Genomic DNA, 14,304 nt, shown 5'->3' on the forward strand with positions numbered 1-14,304 from the left:
TGCTCTGCACAGCCCACGTAACAATCCTCTAGGTAAGTTAGCAACACCAGACATGGTCTCCCCACAGAGCAGCCATGATCTGAGTGCTGACAGAAGAAAACAGAAGGCTCTTTCCCCTCAACACCAATTGTTAACCATCACACCAGAGCGGGTACAGCTGCTGTTCGGACATTGAGTCATGGCTCACAGTGAAGATTCCCAAGAGTAGAAGCACTCACATTCAAAGGAAAAATCAATCAACTTGAGCCAATTTCCTTTTCCACTGACGTCGGCATTGCTGAGAAAACATGGACAAGTGATGGGTTTGAGCAGGCAGGACAAATATTTAAATCTAGCCAAAGGAACTCCCACATCCCTTCAGTGTGGCATCGACGGAGAAGCACATAAACCCAGACCGCACCAAGGGCTGGACCCAGACCCTGAATCCACCAGAGTAAAGCCGGGCCTTCAGTCTGGGTCCATTGTCAACATGAGCATTGCTCATTCTACATACTTTCACCATGATGCAACAAACCTTGACTACTGCTCCTTCTACACAAGAACCTTTCCCAGTGTCAGTGAGAGAAGTGTTAGGGGTAGCCTTCCTTTTCCTAGGCCTTTGATGGCGAACATATGACATGCGTGTCAGCACTGACACATGTAGCCATTTTCAATGACATGCGGCCGCACACCAGAGAAGTATGAGGCTGCATGCCAAGAAGGATGTTTCATCCTCATCTCCTGCACGGCCAGGTGCAGTAGCCGAGGATAAAACATTTGCTGTAGTTTATGTGCTGGAGGTCTGTAGGTCAAAACAACAGAACTCCGGCACAGAGTGTCTAGTTCTAGGACTTCCGGTTAGGCCATTAGGGGATCTTTGACCTCATTTCTGGCCGGCAGAGCAGGGAGCCGCGGAACTCCTGGGGGATGCATCTCTGGGGGCCCTGTGGCCACCATTACCACATAACCACAGCAACCATCATCCCATCTACTATTCTGGGGTGTCATGGATTTCTAATTGACCATCATTACTGAGATAAGTGAGGGGGAGGCTGGGAGAGGCGAGAGAGCCTGTGCTATGGGTGCTGTTTCCCACCATTAGAAATAGCAGCAGCCATCTTAATTTACATAAGATGCTATTTGCAGAATTTCAAGACAGCATCTGGGCTCAGGTGTTGGTCGAATTGAGGTCAAAACTTGAGAATCTGGAAAGGTGCCGCTTGGAGAATCAAGAGGAGTGCCACTATGAACAGGAAATTTGGAGTGCCTGGAACTGATTACCAGACACTTTTAGCACTCTGAAAAATATAGCAATGGCTTTACTCACAATTTTTCCCTCTACATACTTTTTTTTTTTTGCATTTTTCTGAAGCTGGAAACAGGAAGAGATAGTCAGACAGACTCCCGCATGCGCCCGACCGGGATCCACCCGGCACGCCCACCAGGGGCGACGCTCTGCCCACCAGGGGGCGATGCTCTGCCCATCCTGGGCGTCGCCATGTTGCGACCAGAGCCACTCTAGCGCCTGAGGCAGAGGCCAAGGAGCCATCCCCAGCGCCCGGGCCATCTTTGCTCCAATGGAGCCTTGGCTGTGGGAGGGGAAGAGAGAGACAGAGAGGAAGGTGCGGCGGAGGGGTGGAGAAGCAAATGGGCGCTTCTCCTGTGTGCCCTGGCCGGGAATCGAACCCGGGTCCTCCGCACGCTAGGCCGACGCTCTACCGCTGAGCCAGCCGGCCAGGGCATCTCTACATACTTTTGTGAGATATTATTCTCAGCGTTAAATAATATCAAAACCAACAAAAGAAACAGATTGACAGATGAAGTTAGTAACACTTGCTTGGGCTTGAAGTATACAAAATACCAACCTTCAATTGAAGATTTAGCCAATGAAATTCAGCAACAAAAAAGTCACTAATAGTCAAGTTTATTAGTGACTCCTCCCTCTCACTTATCTTAGTTCACGGCACCCCACGCAAGTTAAATAATATCAAGACCAACAGAAGAAACTGACTGACAGATGAACAAAGAAGTCACTAAGCAGGTAAATTAAATAATTAGTTTTTGGTTTATTGATACAGTTATATATTACAATTATACATTTTTGTTATTTAAACTATAAATATCATGAAATTACGGTTTTTTTCTCGAAGTGACACACCACCCGACTTATGCTCGGTTTTTTGGCGAGTTTTGACACACCACGCTCAAAAGATTGCCCATCACTGTCCCAGGCAGTGTCTGGCCCCGAGCTACCACTGGGCTGGCTGACCTCAGGGGCTCCTCAGCAGAGTCAGCCCCTGTCTCTCGGTGGAGGAACAGATAAGCAAAGTGTGCTTCACATCCATACAATGGAATAGAAGGAAGGAAAGAAACTGAGAGGAAGGAAATCCTGTCATATGCCACAACAGGGACGAACCTTGAAGATATTATGCTAAGTGAAACGAGCAGCAGCTGTGTGGGGGCAGGTGGGAGAGAAATTTTGTTTAATGGATATAGAGTTTCAGATTTGCAACATGAAAAAATTCTGAAGATCTGTTTCATGAAAATGTGAATATATATATATATACTTAACACTAAAATGGTTAAGGTGGTCATTTTATGTTATGCTGGTTTTACAATTTAAAAAAGTAGATTGAGGTTGAGCCCCCAAAATGGCTCCCACCTTCCCTGGGACTGTCACACGCTCCCAGACCAGCAGCAGTGCCCCAGAGTCACTGCCAGCTCTGTGCGTCCCCGTGCGGATTTCTGAGGAGGACAGCCCCGCTCCAGGCAGAGTCCACCCAGGGGCCGGCTGCACACGCTCTCTCCAAGGCTCAAACGGGCCACTAAATGCGTGAGATGGAGGAATGTCATGTTACCCTCCAAACTCTGGTTTCCTGAACTATAAAATAGAAAAAGTGCACCTCACTCATAGCAGCATAGAGAGGTTTAAACTTAAAAACTAACAAAATGTTAGTTATTGAGCAATTTTTTTTTCTTGGGTAGATGAGATGAGGGGGAACACTAAGTGTGAAGGACTTATTAATCACAGGAACAGCCACCACATCTGAGGACCAGCTCTGCTCCAGGCACGGTGCCAGGAGCCTCCCATCCCTCGACCTTCACAGCACAGCACAGCACTGCTATAAGGTGTCTGAAAGGCCATGGATCTGTTATTGGAAGAAGAGAAAGATTTACTCAGGTGGAGGAGGTCACCCCAAGAAGAACTTATCAAAAGAGGTCTGTAGGATGGATGGTGTGGTGAGTATAGGGACTCAGTCCTCCAGGGAGTATAACTAGTATGGCTATTCTTGGGGTGATAGACTTCTTCTGGAATCAGGGACTCCCAAGTAAACGATTTAGTTTCTTGGATTGGAAGGAATTACTGACTCCCAGATGGCAATATCATTAGACTTAGACTAACTTCCTGGAGACAGTTAGCATCGGGCACCTACCCCATGCTTGGCAGTGTACCATACATTTGAGGGCTTTAGATAAGTCCCAGTCTTTGAGGGATGGCCAAATCCCTTTATGCCCTCAATCAATTGTTCATTCATTCAAACATATTTATTGAGTTCCTATTAGGTGTCAAGATCTATGCTAGGTAGAGTCAGGGAGGCTACTGCCTTCCTGGAGTTTACATTCTAGTTGATTTACCTTCAGGATATAGTTACAGAAGAAGGGGAGATAGTTTGGGATCAATAGATTGGGAGCTATTGTGATAAGGTGTCAAGGAACTGCAAAACTGTTGACACCAGTATTTCAAAAAGAAGAACCAGACCCCTTACCCCTCCTTTCTAAGAAAAAAAAAACACAAAAAAACAAAAAACAAAAAAAAACAAGAAAAAGAGATTTAAGGGGCAATAGTTAGTTAATCATAGTTTAACTATAGTTCTCTGGAAGGACTGAGGCCACTTGCTAGACAGAGCAAAGAAGATAGGATTTATCTGAAAACTTCCTCTTCCCCTTCCTTAAAAGCCTTTAGGAGACAATGTTTACATATCTTAATTAAAAATCCTACACTGATTCTAACTCTTCCTCCCCTTCTAGCGTCATGAGAGTGAGGTATACCTCTAGACAAAGGGATCACGAGCTCACTCCCCTAGCTTGAAAAACCTTTTATATGTTTTCTAAAAATCATCCTTCTGAGATTTTTTATATGTACAAAACTTGTAAACTAAGCAAGCAGAGATTAGCTTATTAGGTTTCCTAATAAGCTAGTCCCAACACTTTTAGCAGAAGTAATTTCATTTAGCTTCTCCCTTATCCTAGACTAAACATTTCATTTCCCACTACTAAGGTGACAGGGATAAATTTTAAACCCTAGAAGATTTGGGAATGTTTTTGATATGTAAAACAACATTTATTGCTACTGTGTTATCTTGTGGTCTTGATATGTAGGAATGTTTTTCCTTTTAATAGATCCTATAGATAAATGTTGCAAGCTTATCAGTAAATAACTTTTGTACCGTTTGCCCCCTCCTTTCCCTCTCAACCAGTGTGGGATCCTGTCTATATAACCAGCCTCAGAGCTATATTCTAGGCTACACAATTTGGGTGAGCTGTAACCCATGTATGTCGCCAGCTTTATTAATAAAGCTCCTCCTAATATTTCTACCTTGGTGTCTCTATGTAACCTGCGGATCAAGCTACTTTATAACACAATAAGAATATAATTAGTCAACCTTTCTGTAAGGCAGTTCAGTGATGGTAAGTAAAAGCTATAAAATTTTATATTCCCATTAGCCTACCAAATCTACTTCAAGAAATGTATCCTAAAAAAACACATTGTATATGTAAATCATCCTATGTGTGCATAAGCATTAACTTATAGAGGTGGTCATTGTTTAGAACATTTTTTTTTATTAAGTAAGAGGCAGGGAGGCAGAGAGACAGACTCTGGCATGTGGCCCCACCAGGGTCCACCTGGCAGGCCTGCTATAGGGTGATGCTCTGTCCATCTGGGGCTGCTGCTCCGTTGCTCAGCAACCAAGCTATTTATTTAGCACGTGAGGCAAGGCCATAAAGCCATCCTCAGTGACCAGGGCCAACTTGCTCAAACCATTTGAGCCATGGCTGTGGGAGGGGAAGAGAGACAGAAAGAGAAAGAGAAAGAGGAAGAAAAAGAGAAAGAAAGAGAAAAGGGAGGGGTGGAGAAGCAGATGGTTGCTTCTCCTGTGTGCCCTGACTGTGAATCAAACTGGGGACTTCCACCTGCTGGGCCAATGCTGAGCCAACCAGCCAGGGCCAAGAACATTTTTAAAAATGGGAATAATCAGTCCTGGTCGGTTGGCTCAGTGGTAGAGCATTGGCCTGGTGTGCAGGAGTCCTGAGTTCGATTCCAGGCCAGGGCACACAGGAGAAGCACCCATCTGCTTCTCCACCCCTCCCCCTCTCTTTCCTCTCTGTCTCTCTCTTCCCCTCCCACAGCCAAGGCTCCATTGCAGTAAAGTTGGCCCGGGCGCTAAGGATGGCTCCGTGGCCTCTGTCTCAGGCGCTAGAATGGCTCTGGTCGCAACAGAGCAATGCCCCAGATGGGCAGAGCATCGCCCCCTGGTAGGCATGCCTGGTGGATCCCAGTTGGGTGCAGGCAGGAGTCTCTCTGACTGCCTCCCCGTTTCCAACTTCAGAAAAATACCAAAAAAATAAAAAATAAATAAAAATGGGAATAATCCAAATAGCCAATGAAGGATGAGTTAAGTAAATGATGATATAGTTCCATGTGGGAATATTAGGTGATCATGAAAAATTATGTTCTATACATATTGTTAAGAGAAAGGGGCAAATTATAAAATAATATATAGAATAAGATCTTATTTTGAATTTTTGAAAAATAATATGGGATTATATAGCTAGACATAAATAACCCAAATAAAAGTAAGTCATTTTCAGGTTTCAAAACTGTTGTCATATCAGGCCAGAACTGAAGAAGAATGTATGTTTTTACTAAAGTTTTCTGATGTTATATGGCAACAAATATTTCTTTAAATTTTTTCTTTTGCAAACCTCTCCTATCCTTAAAATTTACGCCACACTGTAGCTCCTTGGACACCCTTCCTTTCTCTTTTCCATCTCACCTCCTTCACCCCAACTCCCAGCCCACGAGCTTTGCTTTCTTACCCTCTTTCTTCTCACTATCTGCTTCTCGTCCTCCGTCTTCCTCTCCTTCTCACTCCCCCTCCAGTTCCCTCTCTCTCCTCTCCTCTTGTTCTCTCGTGTTTTTCTCCATAGGACATCTCCATGCCCTTTCTTTTATTTTTTTTTAATTATAATTTTATTTTTTTAATGGGGCGACATCAATAAATCAGGTTACATATATTCAAAGATCAACAAGTCCAGGTTATCTTGTCTTTCAATGATGTTGCATACCCATCACCCAAAGTCAGATTGTCCTCTGTCACCTTCTATCTAGTTTTCTTTGTGCCCCTCCCCCTCCCCCTTTCCCTCTCCCTTTCCCTCCTCCCCCTATAACCACCACACTCTTATCAATGACTCTTAGTTTCACTTTTATGTCCCACCTACGTATGGAATAATGCAGTTCCTGGTTTTTTCTGATTTACTTATTTCACTTCGTATAATGTTATCAAGATCCCACCATTTTGCTGTAAATGATCCGATGTCATCATTTCTTATGGCTGAGTAGTATTCCATAGTGTATATGTGCCACATCTTCTTTATCCAGTCGTCTATTGATGGGCGTTTTGGTTGTTTCCATGTCCTGGCCACTGTGAACAATGCTGCAATGAACATGGGGCTGCATGTGTCTTTACGTATCAATGTTTCTGAGTTTTTGGGGTATATACCCAGTAAAGGGATTGCTGGGTCATAAGGTAGTTCTATTTTCAGTTTTTTGAGGAACCACCATACTTTCTTCCATAATGGTTGTACTACTTTACATTCCCACCAACAGTGGATGAGGGTTCCTTTTTCTCCACAGCCTCTCCAACATTTGCTATTACCTGTCTTGTTAATAATAGCTAATCTAACAGGTGTGAGGTGGTATCTCATTGCAGTTTTGATTTGCATTTCTCTAATAACTAAAGAAGATGAGCATCTTTTCATATATCTGTTGGCCATTTGTACTTCCTCCTGGGAGAAGTGTCTGTTCATATCCTCTTCCCATTTTTTTATTGGATTGTTTGTTTGTTTGTTGTTGAGTTTTATGAGTTCTTTGTATATTTTGGATATTAGGCCCTTATCTGAGCTGTTGTTTGAAAATATCATTTCCCATTTAGTTGGCTTTCTGTTTATTTTGTTATCAGTTTCTCTTGCTGAGAAAAAACTTCTTAGTCTGATGTAGTCCCATTCATTAATTTTTGCCTTCACTTCTCTTGCCTGCGGAGTCAAATTCATAAAATGCTCTTTAAAACCCAGGTCCATGAGTTTAGTACCTATGTCTTCTTCTATGTACTTAATTGTTTCAGGTCTTATGTTTAGATCTTTGATCCATTTTGAGTTAATTTTAGTACAGGGGGACAAACTGTAGTCCAGTTTCATTCTTTTGCATGTGGCTTTCCAGTTTTCCCAGCACCATTTATTGAAGAGGCTTTCTTTACTCCATTGTATGTTCTTGGTCCCTTTATCAAAAATTATTTGACTATATATATGTGGTTTTATTTCTGGGTTTTCTATTCTGTTCCATTGGCCTGAGTGTCTATTTTTCTGCCAATACCATGCTGTTTTGATTGTCGTGGCCCTATAATAGAGTTTGAAGTCAGGTATTGTAATGCCCCCAGCTTCATTCTTTTTCTTTAGGATTGCTTTGGCTATTCGGGGTTTTTTTATAGTTCCATATATATCTGATGATTTTTTGCTCTATTTCTTTAAAAAATGTCATTGGAATTTTGATGGGAATTGCATTAAATTTGTATATTGCTTTGGGTAATATAGCCATCTTGATTATATTTATTCTTCCTAACCAAGAACAAGGAATATTCTTCCATCTCATTATATCTTTCTCAATTTCTCTTAACAATGGTTTATAGTTTTCATTATATAAGTCCTTTACATTCTTTGTTATGTTTATTCCTAAGTATTTCATTTTTTTTGTTGCAATTGTGAAGGGGATTATTCTTTTGAGTTTGTTCTCAGTTGTTTCATTGTTGGCATATAGAAAGGCTATTGACTTCTGTATGTTAATTTTGTATCCTGCGACCTTACTGTATTGGCTTATTGTTTCTAGTAGTCTTTTTGTGGATTCTTTGGGGTTTTCGATGTATAGGATCATATCATCTGCAAAAAGTGATACCTTTACTTCTTCTTTTCTGATATGGATGCCTTTTATTTCTTTGTCTTGTCTGATTGCTCTGGCTAGAACCTCTATTACCACATTAAATAAGAGTGGAGAGAGTGGACAACCCTGTCTTGTTCCTGATTTAAGAGGGAAAGCCTTCAGTTTTGTGCCATTTAATATGATGTTAGCTGATGGTTTATCATATATGGCCTTTATCATGTTGAGATATTTTCCTTCTATCCCCATTTTGTTGAGAGTCTTAAACATAAAATTGTGTTGTATTTTATCGAAAGCCTTTTCTGCGTCTATAGATAAGATCATGTGGTTTTTGTTCTTTGTTTTGTTGATATGGTGTATTACATTAACCGTTTTACGTATGTTGAACCATCCTTGAGATTCTGGGATGAATCCCACTTGATCGTGATGTATTATTTTTTTAATATGTTGTTGTATTCGATTTGCTAGTATTTTGTTTAGTATTTTAGCATCTGTATTCATTAGAGATATTGGTCTGTAGTTTTCTTTTTCTGTGCCATCATTGCCTGGTTTTGGTATGAGGGTTATGTTGGCCTCATAAAATGTGTTTGGAAGTATTGCTTCTTGTTCAATTTTTTGGAAGACTTTCAGTAGAATAGGAACCAAGTCTTCTTTGAATGTTTGATAAAATTCGCTGGTATAGCCATCAGGGCCTGGACTTTTATTTTTGGGGAGGTTTTTAATGGTTTTTTCTATTTCTTCTCTACTGATAGGTCTGTTTAGGCTTTCTGCTTCTTCTTGACTCAGTCTAGGAAGGTTGTATTGTTCTAGGAATTTATTCATTTCTTCTAGATTGTTGAATTTAGTGGCATAAAGTTTTTCATAGTATTCTACAATAATTCTTTGTATATCTATGGTGTCCATGGTGATTTCTCCTCTCTCATTTTGGATTTTGTTTATATGAGTTCTTTCTCTTTTTTCCTTGGTAAGTCTTGCCAAGGGTTTGTCAATTTTATTGATCTTTTCAAAGAACCAGCTCTTTGTTCTATTAATTTTTTCTATAGTTTTACTGTTCTCTATTTCATTTATTTCTGCTCTGATTTTTATTATCTCCTTTCTTCGGCTGGTTTTGGGTTGTCTTTGTTCTTATTTTTCTAGTTCCTTAAGGTGTGAAGTTAAGTGGTTTACTTGGGCTCTCTCTTGTTTGTTCATATATGCCTGAAGTTATGAACTTCCCTCTTATCACTGCTTTTGCTGCATCCCATAGATTCTGATATGTCGTATTGTCATTTTCATTTGTCTGTATATATCTTTTGATCTCTGCACTTATTTCTTCTTTGACCCATTCATTTTTTAAAAGTATGTTGTTTAATTTCCACATTTATGTGGGATTTTTTTCCTCCTTTTTGCAGTTGAATTCTAGTTTCAAGGCTGTATGATCAGAAAATATGCTTGGTACAACTTCGATTTTTCTGAATTTGCTGATGTTGTTTTTGTGGCCCAACATATGGTCAATTCTTGAGAATGATCCATGTACACTGGAGAAAAATGTATACTCAGTCACTTTGGGATGAAATGTCCTGTAGATGTCTATCATATCCAGGTGCTCTAGTGTTTTGTTTAAGGCCACTATATCTTTGTTGATTCTGTGTTTGGATGACCGATCTAGAGTCGTCAGCGGTGTATTGAGGTCTCCAAGTATGATTGTATTTTTGTCAGTTTTTGTTTTAAGGTCAATACGTAGCTGTCTTATATATTTTGGTGCTCCTTGGTTTGGTGCATATATATTAAGAATTGTTATGTCTTCTTGATTCAGTGTCCCCTTAGCCATTATGAAATGGCCATTTTTGTCTCTGAGTACTTTTCCTGTCTTGTAGTCAGCATTATCAGATATGAGTATTGCTACGCCTGCTTTTTTTTGGATGTTATTTGCTTGGGGTATTATTTTCCAGCCTTTCACTTTGAATTTGTTTTTATCCTTGTTACTTAGATGAGTTTCCTGTAGGCAGCATACAGTTGGATTTTCTTTTTTAATCCATTCTGCTAGTCTGTGTCTTTTTATTGGTGAGTTTAATCCGTTCACATTTAGTGTAATTATTGACACTTGTGAGTTCCCTATTGCCTTTTATAGATTGCTTTCTGTTAGTTTTGTGTCTTGTTTGATCCTTCTCTTTCATTTTTCTATCTTTTGTTTTTATTTGGTTGTATTCCATACATCTTTCCATTGTTGCTATCTTTTTTATCCCATGTGCTTCTGTGGTGGTTTTTCAATGGTGGTTACCTTTAGGTAATGAAAAGGGTTCCTACCATGTTCATTGTAGCGCACTATTTTGTGAGTACTTTTGCACTCCATCGTCCTTTTCTACTGTTAATCTCCATCCTCTTCCCCCCCTTTCTTTTTGTTGTTGTCACAGTTTAAATTTGGTTTTATTGTGTTCTTCTTGGAGCTTTTACTTGTGGCTTTATTTTTTTTTGTTCTTTGTATCTGATTGGAGAACCCCCTTTAGTAATTCCTGGAGTGGGGGTTTTCTGATGATAAATTCCCTCATCTTTTCTGTATCTGTGAATGTTTTTATTTCTCCTTCATATTTGAAGGATAGCTTTGATGGGTATAGGATTCTTGGCTGAAAGTTCCTCTCTTTCAGGACTTTAAATATTGGGGTCCACTCTCTTCTAGCTTGTAGAGTTTCTGCTGAGAAATCTGATGATAATCTAATGGGCCTTCCTTTATATGTTGTATTCTTCTTTTCCCTGGCTGCCTTGAGAATTTTTTCTTTGCCATTGGTTTGTGCCAATTTCATTATGATATGCCTTGGAGTAGGTTTGTTGGGGTTAAGAAAACTCGGAGTTCTGTTTGCTTCATGAATTTGAGGCTTTAGTTCTTTCCACAGGCTTGGGAAGTTCTCATCTATTATTTGTTTGAGTATGTTCTCCATTCCATTTTCTCTCTCTTCTCCCTCTGATATACCCATTATTCTTATGTTATTCTTTTTGATGGAGTCAGATAATTCTTGTAGGGGTATCTCATTTTTTTTAATTTTTGAGTCTCTTTCTTCCTCTCTCTGTTTTGCCTCAAGTTGCTTGTCTTCTATTTCACTAATCCTCTCTTCTATCTGGCCTGTTCTATTAGCTAAGCTTGTTACCTCATTTTTCAGCTTGTGAATTGAGTTTTTCATCTCTGTTTGATTTGTTTTTATAGTTTCAATTTCCTTGGACATATATTCTTTGTGTTCATTGAGTTGTTTTCTGAGCTCCCTAAATTGCCTTTCTGTGTTTTGTTGTATATCTCTGAGTATTTTTAGGATTTCTATATTGAATTCTCTGTCATTTAACTCCAAGGTTTCCAATATATTAAATTTTTTCTCCATAGATTTTTCCTCATCTATCTGTGTTACCTCTCTTTCATTTGTATCCATGATATTAGATTTTCTCTTTCTTAATGGCATCTGAGGGTGGTTTTGTTGATAGTATTAATGAGATTTAATAAAAAATAAAAAGTTAAAAAAATAAAAAATCGAAAAAAGTTGTTTTTTTAAAAAAATTAATAATGAAATAAAGAAAAATAAAATAAAATAAAAATTTTAAAAAAAGGAAATTATTCCCCCCCTCCTTTTTTTCTCTCCTCTCCTCTCCCCTCTTTCTTGAGAAAATCTTGTGGTGAACTGTGAATTATATTATATTTAATAGAACAAACAATGCCTGTAATGGAGGGCCTGAATTGGGGAAAAGTAATAAAGGGGCAAGAAAAAAATAAATAAATAAAAAATTTTTAAAAAAGGGGGGGTATGGACCCACAAAAAGGAAATAATGAAAATTTTGGATCAAGAATAAAATGATTTGCGTTTAGGTGTTGGTTGACTAAGAGTTATGATGAGAGGAGTAAGAGGGGAAACAGGAAAATGGGGGGACAAATTAAAAAATTACTATTGTATTTAGTGGAACAAGAGCTTGATAAAATGGAGAGCCAGGGATGGGAGCACTGCTAGTGAGTTAAAACGGTGAAGTAAAAACCCCCCAAAATGCCACAAACATAAGTTTGAGTCCCAGATAAAATAATTTGTTTGTTATTGAGGTTTGAATGAGAGGAGACGTAAAGGAGAAAGGAAGAAACTAATATAGAGGGAGAAAAGAAAGAGAGAGAGAGAGAGAAAAAGAGGGAACCACTGAAAGAAGAAAAAATAAAAAAGAGGAGAGAGAGAGAGAGAGAGTTAAGGGTTTTGGAGTGCAACCCTCATAGAGAGAAAGGAAGAGAAAAGAAAAGATAATGGGAGATGTAACACTTATGGGTAGTGTAGTTCAAGGAGAGGAGAGAGTAAGACCGGTAGAGAGTTAAACGACCAAATTGGAGGAGGAAAAAAAAAAAATCAAGGATGAAGATAAGAGAAACAAACGAACAAATATAATAAAATGGGATAGGTTATAAAGTCTGCAGATTATTCTGATTTTGAGAGGTTATCTTCTTGCTTTTTCTTTTCTCTCCCTCTTCCTGGTCGGTGACTCTGTACCCCGGGTTCTGCCCCTTTAGCACGCTCAGGTAGAGGTTTGCAGTTGATAAGTCTCTATGGCGATGTCATGTATTGTGCTTTAGTCTTGTTGGCAGTCGAGGCTCATTATCATTTATAGGCTCCAACAGTGAGAGAGTCCATGTTCCTGGAGCCTCTCTCCTAGTCTTTCCTTCCTCAATTAGTAGCCTGAGAATCCAGCTATGGGGTTGCTGCTGCTTCTGCCTGGATAGTAAGTGGCTCAAAGAGCTGGCAACTCCCCACTCTATTCCCACTCAGCACAGGGCTCTGGGTAAGGCTCAGTCAGTCAGAGCCACTAGCATAATCAGCCGGGGCTTCCGCCTACTCAAAGACCTCTGGCTCTGCCACTCTGTCCGGGAACATGGGCGGGCACCCACTCCCGGGGCGCTTGGAGGAAACTCTCATTCACTGTCTGTGTGCGCAGACCAGGATGTTAGACCGGAAGTCTCGCCCTCTGAGTGAAAACCCCCGCCCGGACTGAAAAGTTCCAGTGTTGGAATTGGCTCTCGCTCCGTCCCCGTGTGCGGCTTTTTCAAGGTGCTGGGGCAGCCTGTGACTCCGCCCTTGGCCCACACAAAGGCCCCTGACTCTGCCCCTCCGTGGGACAACACGGGCTCCCACTCCCGAGGTGCTGGGAGCAGTCTCCTGCCCCCTCTCCGTGCGCGCAGACCAGGATGTGAGGCCGGAGTCTTGCCCTCTGAGTGAAACCTCCCGCCCGTACTGAAAAGTTCCAGTGTTGGAATTAGCTCTCGCTCCCTCCCTGTGTGCTGCTCTCCCCAGGTGCTGGGGCAGCCCGGAGGCTTTCGGCCCACACAAAGGCCTCTGACTCTGCCTCTCTGTGGAGTAACACGGGCACACCCTCCAGGGGCTTTGGAAGGAATCTCTCGCCCACTATGCGCCGACCAGGTGATCAGGTAAAATGGCTGCCCTGCTTGTCTTTCTTTGTCTGGGTTTGGCGCGAGTGTTAGCTGTATTGCCCGGGTTGTCACAGGAACAGTTTTTCCTCGGCTTGGATTTCCGTGCCACAGCCTGGTTCGGCCATTTGTGCCACGGCCTGGATCTATTCACCCCCTTTGCCCGCCTTAGTTTTTATATTCTCAGTTTCCAGTGAAAATCGCCCTGTTTAGGTTAGTGAGGAAGGCGGAGCATTTATTACTCCCTATTTCCTTCAGGGTTTGGTTATATATTTAGCCAATTTTTCACTCGATCATACCTTTGGGTGTATTGCGAAACATCTGGAGGCTCCAAGGATAGGTTTTTCTGTTTCTGGTTGAAGATCTTGTTGAGGTTTGGGGGAGATTTATCGGTATCGCTTCCTACCCCGCCATTACTCTGACCCATGCCCTTTCTTATATAGATCAGCATGGCCTCTCTCAGCTTGTCCAATAACTCAGCTTGTCTACCAATAACTCCACCCTGCATAAGACCAGCCTCCCTCCTCAGAAAACACGGGCAGAAATGAAAATATTTATAACTTAATAGTGTATTGTTTTTCAAATGTATACTATTAATATTGGATATATCTGAGTGTTACATTATAGAGCGATTTTATTTTCTTTATTTGACTATTCAAATTTTTCTTAGATTTTCAAACATAAATGTGTATTTTGCTAA

This window comes from Saccopteryx leptura, chromosome 5 (genome assembly GCF_036850995.1).
Source record: "Saccopteryx leptura isolate mSacLep1 chromosome 5, mSacLep1_pri_phased_curated, whole genome shotgun sequence".
Lineage (NCBI taxonomy): Eukaryota > Metazoa > Chordata > Mammalia > Chiroptera > Emballonuridae > Saccopteryx > Saccopteryx leptura.